Source organism: Aedes albopictus, chromosome 1, assembly GCF_035046485.1.
Source record: "Aedes albopictus strain Foshan chromosome 1, AalbF5, whole genome shotgun sequence".
NCBI classification, from domain to species: domain Eukaryota; kingdom Metazoa; phylum Arthropoda; class Insecta; order Diptera; family Culicidae; genus Aedes; species Aedes albopictus.
Genome location: NC_085136.1, coordinates 142,592,232 through 142,602,453, shown reverse-complemented (window position 1 = coordinate 142,602,453; position 10,222 = coordinate 142,592,232). Strand labels below are relative to the sequence as shown.

The window sequence follows — 10,222 nt, the reverse complement described above, 5'->3', positions numbered from 1 at the left end:
GAATTCCAGGGGGATTTCTAGAGGAATTCCAGGGAAAATTCCTAGAGGAATTTTTCGGGGAATTCTTGAAAGAAACCCTGGGGGAAGTCTTAGAGCAATCCCTGGGGTAATTCTTATAGAAATTCGTAGGGGAATTCCCAGAGAAATTCTTTGGGGAATTCCTAGAGAAATTCCAGGGGGAATTTCTAGAATTCCAGGGGGGATTCCTAGAGGTATTCCAGGGAGGATTCCTAGAGGAATTCCAGGGGAAATTCCTAGAGGAATTTTTGGGGGAATTCTTGTAAGAATCCCTGGGGGAAGTCCTAGAGCAATCCCTGGGGTAATTCTTATAGAAATTCGTGGGGGAATTCCCAGAAAAATTCTTTGGGGAATTCTTAGAGAAATTCCAAGGGAAATTTCTTGAATAATTCCAGGGGGAATTTCTAGAGGAATTCCAGGGGGTATTCCTAGATTAATCCTTGGGGAAATTGCTAGAGAAATTCATGGACGATGTCCTAGAGGAATTCCTGGTGGAGGACGTCCTAGAGGAATTCCAAAGCACTTCCTAGAGGAATTCCTGGAGGAATTTCTAGAAGAATTCCAGGGGGATTCCTAGAGGAATGAATTTTTCGGGGGAATTCTTGAAAGAATCCCTGGGGGGAGTCCTGAAGCAATTCCTGGGATAATTCTTATAGAAATTCGTGGGGGAATTCCCAGAGAAATTCTTGGGGGAGTTCTTAGAGACTGGAAGAATTCTTAAAGGATGGGGAAAGTCCTAGAGGAATACCAGGGGAAATTCCTAGAGGAATTTTTGGGGAAATTCTTGAAAGAATCCCTGGGGGGAGTCCTGAAGCAATTCCTGGGATAATTCTTATAGAAATTCGTGGGGGAGTTCTTAGAGACTGGAAGAATTCTTAAAGGATGGGGAAAGTTCTAGAGGAATACCAGGGGAAATTCCTAGAGGAATTTTTGGGGAAATTCTTGTAAGAATCCCTGGGGGAAGTTCTGAAGCAATCCCTGGGGTAATTCTTATAGAAATTCGTGAGGGAATTCCCAGAAAAATTCTTTGGGGAATTCTTAGAGAAATTCCAGGGGGAATTTCTTGAAGAATTCCAGGGGGAATTTCTTGAAGAATTCCAGGGGGAATTTCTTGAAGAATTCCAGGGGGAATTTCTAGAGGAATTCCAGGCGGTATTCCTAGATAAATCCTTGGGGAAATTGCTAGAGAAATTCGTGTACGATGTCCTAGAGGAATTCCTGGTGGAGGACGTCCTAGAGGAATTCCTAGAGGAATTCCAAAGTACTTCCTAGAGGAATTCCTGGGGGAATTGCTAGAGGAATTCCAGGGAGGATTCCTTGAGGAATTCCAGGGGAAATTCCTGGAGGAATTCTTGGGGGGATTCCTAGATAAATCCTTGGGGGAATTTCTAGAGAAATTCGTGGACGAAGTCCTAGAGGAATTCCTGGTGGAGGACGTCCTAGAGCAATTACTAGAGGAATTCTAAAGCACTTCCTAGAGGAATTCCTGGGGGAATTGCTAGAGGAATTCCTGGAGAAATTCTTGGGGAAATTGCTAGAGAAATTCGTGTACGATGTCCTAGAGGAATTCCTGGTGGAGGACGTCCTAGAGGAATTCCTAGAGGAATTCCAAAGCACTTCCTAGAGGGATTCCTGGGGGAATTTCTAGAGGAATTCCAGGGAGGATTCCTTGAGGAATTCCAGGGGAAATTCCTGGAGGAATTCTTGGGGGGATTCCTAGATAAATCCTTGGGGGAATTTCTAGAGAAATTCGTGGACGAAGTCCTAGAGGAATTCCTGGTGGAGGACGTCCTAGAGCAATTACTAGAGGAATTCCAAAGCACTTCCTAGAGGAATTCCTGGGGGAATTGCTAGAGGAATTCCTGGAGAAATTCTTGGGGGAATTCCTAGAGAAATTCCAGGGGGAATTTCTAGAAGAATTCCAGGGGGGATTCCTAGAGGAATTTTTCGGGGCAAACGCCTTTAGAAGAAATTTTTTCGGAGCAAACGCCTTTAGAAGAAAGCTCTCTTAAACGCTCTACAGCAAAAATGTTAGTTGGGAAGAGTAGCTCCTGTGGGTATTCCAGAGATATTCTTGGGGGAATTCCTAGAGGAATTCCAGGGGAAATTCCTAGAGGATTCTTTGGGGAAATTCTTGAAAGAATCCCTGGGGGAAGTCCTCGAGCAGTTCCTGGGGTAATTGTTGTAGAAATTCGTGGGGGAATTCCCAGAGAAATTCTTTAGGGAATTCCTAGAGGAATGCCAGGGGGGATTCCTAGAGGAATTTTTGGGGGAATTCCTAGATAAATCCTTGGGGGAATATCTAGAGAAATTTGTGGACGAAGTCCTAGAGAAATTCCTGGTGGAGGACGTCCTAGAGGAATTCCGAAGCACTTCATAGAGGAATTCCTGGGGGAATTGCTAGAGGAATTCCTGGAGAAATTCTTGGGGGAATTCCTAGAGAAATTCCAGGGGGAATTTCTAGAAGAATTCCATTGGGGATTTCTAGAGGAATTCCAGGGGGATTTCTAGAGGAATTCCAGGGAAAATTCCTAGAGGAATTATTCGGGGAATTCTTGAAAGAAACCCTGGGGGAAGTCTTAGAGCAATCCCTGGGGTAATTCTTATAGAAATTCGTAGGGGAATTCCCAGAGAAATTCTTTGGGGAATTCCTAGAGAAATTCCAGGGGGAATTTCTAGAATTCCAGGGGGGATTCCTAGAGGTATTCCAGGGAGGATTCCTAGAGGAATTCCAGGGGAAATTCCTAGAGGAATTTTTGGGGGAATTCTTGTAAGAATCCCTGGGGGAAGTCCTAGAGCAATCCCTGGGGGAAGTCCTAGAGCAATCCCTGGGGTAATTCTTATAGAAATTCGTGGGGGAATTCCCAGAAAAATTCTTTGGGGAATTCTTAGAGAAATTCCAAGGGAAATTTCTTGAATAATTCCAGGGGGAATTTCTAGAGGAATTCCAGGGGGTATTCCTAGATTAATCCTTGGGGAAATTGCTAGAGAAATTCATGGACGATGTCCTAGAGGAATTCCTGGTGGAGGACGTCCTAGAGGAATTCCAAAGCACTTCCTAGAGGAATTCCTGGAGGAATTTCTAGAAGAATTCCAGGGGGATTCCTAGAGGAATGAATTTTTCGGGGGAATTCTTGAAAGAATCCCTGGGGGGAGTCCTGAAGCAATTCCTGGGATAATTCTTATAGAAATTCGTGGGGGAATTCCCAGAGAAATTCTTGGGGGAGTTCTTAGAGACTGGAAGAATTCTTAAAGGATGGGGAAAGTCCTAGAGGAATACCAGGGGAAATTCCTAGAGGAATTTTTGGGGAAATTCTTGTAAGAATCCCTGGGGGAAGTTCTGAAGCAATCCCTGGGGTAATTCTTATAGAAATTCGTGAGGGAATTCCCAGAAAAATTCTTTGGGGAATTCTTAGAGAAATTCCAGGGGGAATTTCTTGAAGAATTCCAGGGGGAATTTCTTGAAGAATTCCAGGGGGAATTTCTTGAAGAATTCCAGGGGGAATTTCTAGAGGAATTCCAGGCGGTATTCCTAGATAAATCCTTGGGGAAATTGCTAGAGAAATTCGTGTACGATGTCCTAGAGGAATTCCTGGTGGAGGACGTCCTAGAGGAATTCCTAGAGGAATTCCAAAGTACTTCCTAGAGGAATTCCTGGGGGAATTGCTAGAGGAATTCCAGGGAGGATTCCTTGAGGAATTCCAGGGGAAATTCCTGGAGGAATTCTTGGGGGGATTCCTAGATAAATCCTTGGGGGAATTTCTAGAGAAATTCGTGGACGAAGTCCTAGAGGAATTCCTGGTGGAGGACGTCCTAGAGCAATTACTAGAGGAATTCTAAAGCACTTCCTAGAGGAATTCCTGGGGGAATTGCTAGAGGAATTCCTGGAGAAATTCTTGGGGAAATTGCTAGAGAAATTCGTGTACGATGTCCTAGAGGAATTCCTGGTGGAGGACGTCCTAGAGGAATTCCTAGAGGAATTCCAAAGCACTTCCTAGAGGGATTCCTGGGGGAATTTCTAGAGGAATTCCAGGGAGGATTCCTTGAGGAATTCCAGGGGAAATTCCTGGAGGAATTCTTGGGGGGATTCCTAGATAAATCCTTGGGGGAATTTCTAGAGAAATTCGTGGACGAAGTCCTAGAGGAATTCCTGGTGGAGGACGTCCTAGAGCAATTACTAGAGGAATTCCAAAGCACTTCCTAGAGGAATTCCTGGGGGAATTGCTAGAGGAATTCCTGGAGAAATTCTTGGGGGAATTCCTAGAGAAATTCCAGGGGGAATTTCTAGAAGAATTCCAGGGGGGATTTCTAGAGGAATTTTTCGGGGCAATCGCCTTTAGAAGAAAATTTTTCGGAGCAAACGCCTTTAGAAGAAAGCTCTCTTAAACGCTCTACAGCAAAAATGTTAGTTGGGAAGAGTAGTTCCTGTGGGTATTCCAGAGATATTCTTAGGGGAATTCCTAGAGGAATTCCAGGGGAAATTCCTAGAGGATTCTTTGGGGAAATTCTTGAAAGAATCCCTAGGGGAAGTCCTCGAGCAATTCCTGGGGTAATTGTTGTAGAAATTCGTGGGGGAATTCCCAGAGAAATTCTTTAGGGAATTCCTAGAGGAATTCCAGGGGGATTCCTAGAATAATTTTTGGGGGGATTTCTAGATAAATCCTTGGGGGAATATCTAGAGAAATTTGTGGACGAAGTCCTAGAGAAATTCCTGGTGGAGGACGTCCTAGCGCAATTCCTAGAGGAATTCTAAAGCACTTCCTAGAGGAATTCCTGGGGAAATTGCTAGAGGAATTCCTGGAGAAATTCTTGGGGGAATTCCTAGAGAAATTCCAGGGGGAATTTCTAGAAGAATTCCAGGGGGGATTTCTAGAGGAATTTTTCGGGGCAAACGCCTTTAGAAGAAAATTTTTCGGAGCAAACGCCTTTAGAAGAAAGCTCTCTTAAACGCTCTACAGCAAAAATGTTAGTTGGGAAGAGTAGTTCCTGTGGGTATTCCAGAGATATTCTTAGGGGAATTCCTAGAGGAATTCCAGGGGAAATTCCTAGAGGATTCTTTGGGGAAATTCTTGAAAGAATCCCTAGGGGAAGTCCTCGAGCAATTCCTGGGGTAATTGTTGTAGAAATTCGTGGGGGAATTCCCAGAGAAATTCTTTAGGGAATTCCTAGAGGAATTCCAGGGGGGATTCCTAGAAGAATTTTTGGGGGGATTTCTAGATAAATCCTTGGGGGAATATCTAGAGAAATTTGTGGACGAAGTCCTAGAGAAATCCCTGGTGGAGGACGTCCTAGCGCAATTCCTAGAGGAATTCCAAAGCACTTCCTAGAGGAATTCCTGGGGGAATTGCTAGAGGAATTCTTGGGGGAATTCCTAGAAGAATTCCAGGGGGATTTCTAAAGGAATTCCTGGGGGAATTGCTAGAGGAATTCCTGGAGAAATTCTTGGGGGAATTCCTAGAGAAATTCCAGGGGGAATTTCTAGAAGAATTCCAGGGGGGATTTCTAGAGGAATTCCAGGGGGGATTCCTAGAGGAATTTTTGGGGGGATTCCTAGATAAATCCTTGGGGGAATATCTAGAGAAATTCGTGGACGAAGTCCTAGAGAAATTCTTGGTGGAGGACGTCTTAGCGCAATTTCTAGAGGAATTCCAAAGCACTTCCTGGAGGAATTCCTGGGGGAATTGCTAGAAGAATTCCTGGAAAAATTCTTGGGGGAATTCCTAGAGAAATTTTTGGGGGAACTTCAAGAAGAATTCCAGGGGGTTTCCTAAAGGAATTCCAGGGGAAATTCCTAGAGGATTTTTTTGGGGGAATTCTTGAAAGAATCCCTGGGGAAAGTCCTAGAGCAATTCCTGGGATAATTCTTATAGAAATTCTTGGGGGAATTCTTAGAGGCATTTTTGGGGGAATTCTCGGAAAAATAACTGGAAGAATTCTTAAAGAAATTCCTGGGGAAAGTCCTAGAGGAATTCCAGGGGAAATCCCTAGAGGAATTTTTAGGGGAATTCTTGGAAGTTCCAACGCTACTAACAAAAATTTTAGCTGTATAATAGCTTATGAAGCAAACGCCTTTAGAAGAAAGTTCTCTTAAACACTCTACAGCAAAAATGTTAGTTGGGAAGAGTAGTTTCGGTGGGTATTCCAGAGAAATTCTTGGAGGAATTCCTGGGGAAAATCCTAGAAGTATTCCAGTAGGAATTCATAGAGAAATCCCTCGGGGAATTCCTAGAGAAATTCCTAGGGAAATTTCGAGAGGAATTTTGGAAGGAGAGAAATTCCTGAGGGAATTCCTAGAGGAATTCCTGGGAAAATTCCTAGAGAAATTCTTGGGGGAACTCGCAGAGAAATTCCTGGGGGAATTCCTAAAAAAAATCCTAGAAGAATTCCTGGAGAAGAATCTGTGCACTTTGAGTTGTTGCATGTCAGGTCAGGTTCAGTGACAAAAATTGACTATTTCCAATGGATTCCAAAGTTTCTGAAATAGAGCTAGTTGCAGCAATCAAGTCTCGTATCAGTCGATAAATGATTAAAAATTTAAAAAAAACGCTTCTGTTGTCTTAAATTTATACACTTATTTCCAAAAGCTAAATATATAACTGTAAATCAAATATTTGTCGCAATAGTTTATGTCCCGAACAGAGAAAAAAAAAGCTAAATAATGGTCTAAAACTTAAGGATTAAGAATATGTAATCATACCAAATATTTTCAAATTCTGATATATTGTACAGAGCTTTACATACTTATATGTATAATTCAAAAAATATTTCTCAAAATTTTCTAGATTTTAATTTACATTCGTGATTCGATGGTTAGCATGTTAATGCATAGTAGGGCCTCCCTATAAAAAAGCAACTAGTCCAAATCAAACGGTAATCTTCAATTCACATTTAAGCAAGCAAACAGAATTAGCCTAAGTTAAAATACACGTAAATAAAAATTATAAAAAATGACCCAACTAGTTAAAACATCATTAATTGGGTCGAGATTGTAGCCCAACCGGCGATTCTCGAGTATAATCAATATAAGTATTGCTACTACTATACAATTATGTTCCTATTGAGTTATATCCCGAAAAAGATAAGGGCAAGACAAATTGGGAACTATTGCACTGCTTACATACCCTTCGATCAACTGATTGCGCGTGTAGATTTGCTAGATAGTATAGCACGGCGCTTACGTGAGAACATGTCTCACTGCACCCTGCAACACAGTCACAGTGGGCAGCAAGGATATTACCCGATTTATTGATTATGATCCATGACCGTAACATCGACTCCCTTAGCCTCATAGAATGTATAACCTAAAATAAATAATAATAATAATAATAATGAAACGATTTTAAATACATTTTGTTTACTTAGGGGCGATTTTTTCAAGCCAGGTTTAACTGTATCGATAAGCCTGGCTTACCGGTTAAGCCGAGGTGAAGAAATTGGCCCTTAGAAATTTTTTGAGTATTACTCTAGAGCGTACATTTCAGAAAAAAATTGTGTTGCTATTTCGCTCAAGAAAGCGACGTTTGTATCGCAAGAAGCTTATTTTCATATCATTTTACAACATGATTTTCTCACCTTTCCGACGACCACATAATTTCCGTTAAGAAGTTTGCCCGTTACAGAATTTACAAAACCAGCTTCATATTTTTTGTATCCTTCTAAACTTCTATGATTTTTCATAGGATTTCGCGTGTAGGGTGACCGAAAGTTAAGAAGGTACTCGACAACATGACCCGTGGTCACGTTAAGCGGTAAATCATTGTTTGCGAAACCAAGAACATATGGATCGTTGAATCCAATTAGTCCGATTTTCTCTATGTATCTCTGAAATACATTCGGGTTGTCCTTCGGGAGATTACGGGCGTAAACGGACAGTCGAGTGCCTGTGGTTTGTAAGTTAGTAACTTGTATTTTACCTGAAAAAAAAAATGAATTTGAGCTTCAATAAAATATGTGTGATAGTATTTTAATGGAAATAGTATTTTCAAAACTGTTGATTCAATTTAATTATTCCTGCAAGTTTGTACCTAAACTACAAAATCAAAGCATTTTTACAATCCTTGATTTAGAACTTCACATAATTTTATGAGCTGAATAGAAACATTCAAAGCTATCATTGTCTTTATCAGGGGGAATGTCACTTCCTTTTCTAACCGAAAAATCCGCATATATCCGTCCCTAACCGCTGTTAACCGAGCAGAAGTTAGACGCGGTTAACGACGGTTAGCAACGGATAAATGCGGATATTTCCGGTCATCAAAGGATGTCGTTCCCCTTGGTCTTTATTCTACTTAAAATATAAAACATAATAAACTTACTCATAGCGGGATACTTCAACAGCTTTCGACAGTGGTACTTCTTTGCGGCACGGTAAACACTGACATGCAACGCAAATCCAAAATCTGGTAGGAACCGGTGACAGTGGCAGGGCCGATGAAGCGGAAGCAGCTTTGATTGGCAACGAAATCTGTACTCGGTATCTGGTAACAGTAACCGGTGATGGAAGCCTAGAACTTTACGCCAAGGAAATCTAAAACTAGGTCTGACGACGGGAATCGCAAGAACAGCCCTTATGCCTTCAGTATTCTCTGGAAGAAAGGATGGTGATCGCTTTCTGGGTGACGACAATCCGCAATCGAGTTGGCAGCCGGAGACGCAAACCGGATCAGAAGCTGAAAACAACAAATGAGTTTGATTTAAACAAACTTGAAAAGATTTCGATCGTGCCGGAACTTACCGCAGCTAGGGTTTGGAAACGGTTGCCTGGACAGCTATCCAGAGGCCGCACAAAACGAGCGGCAGAGACGGACGACAGCAGCACAAACCGTAATTATGATTACGGAGAGGCAAACCGAACCTGAATCCAAAGCCGGTGACGGGAAGCGGAAGTACTGCCCTAGTGCCTGTACGATTCCGTGAGACGGCACGATACGGAAGCAGCAAGGGACGGTGATTGCTTTCTGGTGACGGCAATTCGCAATCGGGTTGGCAACCGGACACACAAACCGGATCAGAAATCAGAAGCTGAAAACAACAAATACGTTTGATGTAAATAAGCTCGGAATAGATTTTTTAACACTCCGGAACTTACCGCAGCACGGGACTTGAAAACAATGGCCTGGACCTTGGCCTGGACAGCGATCCAGAGATACGACGAAACTAGCGGCAGACACAGACGACAGCAGCACAAATCGTAATGATGTTTCGAAACCGGAAGGAAACGGTAGAAAAATCGTTCTCGATGATAAATAAAACCGAACACCGGATCGGTGACCGCAGATTGAACCGAATCCGGAAGCAGGGACCAGCACTACACAAAAAACAATCCGGAGCAGCAAACTGAACTACCTAGATTCTCGAAAACAAGGCGAATCAAAATACATCAGTTTTTCCAATTAGAAAATCTGGCTGTCATTCAGAAGCGTGCCCCGCTCTAGTGTCAAAATTCTCGGACCGCGATGAATTCGGTTCATCGGTGGATAAGTCCATGCAATGTTTTCGTAGCCAACATAACTGCGGCTCAAGCTGACAACCTATCTTTTAACACAGCAGCATAGTTTTAATGCTGGGTAAGAAAACAAGAAGACCATAACAGTCCCCTGGGTAAAACATGCTCCGAAACCAACAAATAAACAGCCAAAAAAACAAACTAAGATCTCTATCCCGATGACGCAATCCGATACACCACAACTGGAAAAACAACATCTACAAACTTCTAAACGAACCTCTGATGCAAACCGCACCGATCAACCAGTCGACGAAGTGCAGAAAAAATCACCACCGAGCACCACCAAAAGCAGCCCGAAGAACAATTCGTGAGTGATGGATCGGACAGTGATATGGAGACCGTCAGTAGCGTTCAATTAAACACATACACTGACCCAGAACCCGATCCCGGAGACATCGATGGATGGCGATGGTCGCGAGCCGGAGGCCGGAGGCGGAGACCCTTTTTCCGGACGGACGGTGATCGAAAGGCGCGGAGGACGTAGGCATGGGAGACCACGACAACCGAGGTACCGACAGTAGAGGACGGAATGAGCCAACTCTCACGCTAAGGGAAGTTAAGGATGCCATTCATCAGCTCAAAATCAACAAAGCAGCTGGCAAGGATGGTTTCGCAGCTGAACTCATCAAGATGGTCCCAGAAAAGTTGGCCACCTGTCTGCACCGCACCGGTTGATAGTCAGGATTTGGGAAACCGAAC

At 42.9% G+C, this 10,222-nt stretch overlaps 1 long non-coding RNA gene across 1 annotated transcript; it reads right to left on the bottom strand.

Annotated features, from left to right (window-relative positions):
* Window positions 1-6,903: 6,903 nt before the first annotated feature.
* Window positions 6,904-9,465, bottom strand: LOC109413871 (uncharacterized). Its single transcript, XR_009996586.1, has 3 exons — window positions 9,107-9,465; window positions 8,753-9,039; window positions 6,904-8,687 (listed from the first exon to the last, which is right to left on the bottom strand). It is a non-coding gene; the product is annotated as an uncharacterized LOC109413871 (long non-coding RNA).
* Window positions 9,466-10,222: the final 757 nt, after the last annotated feature.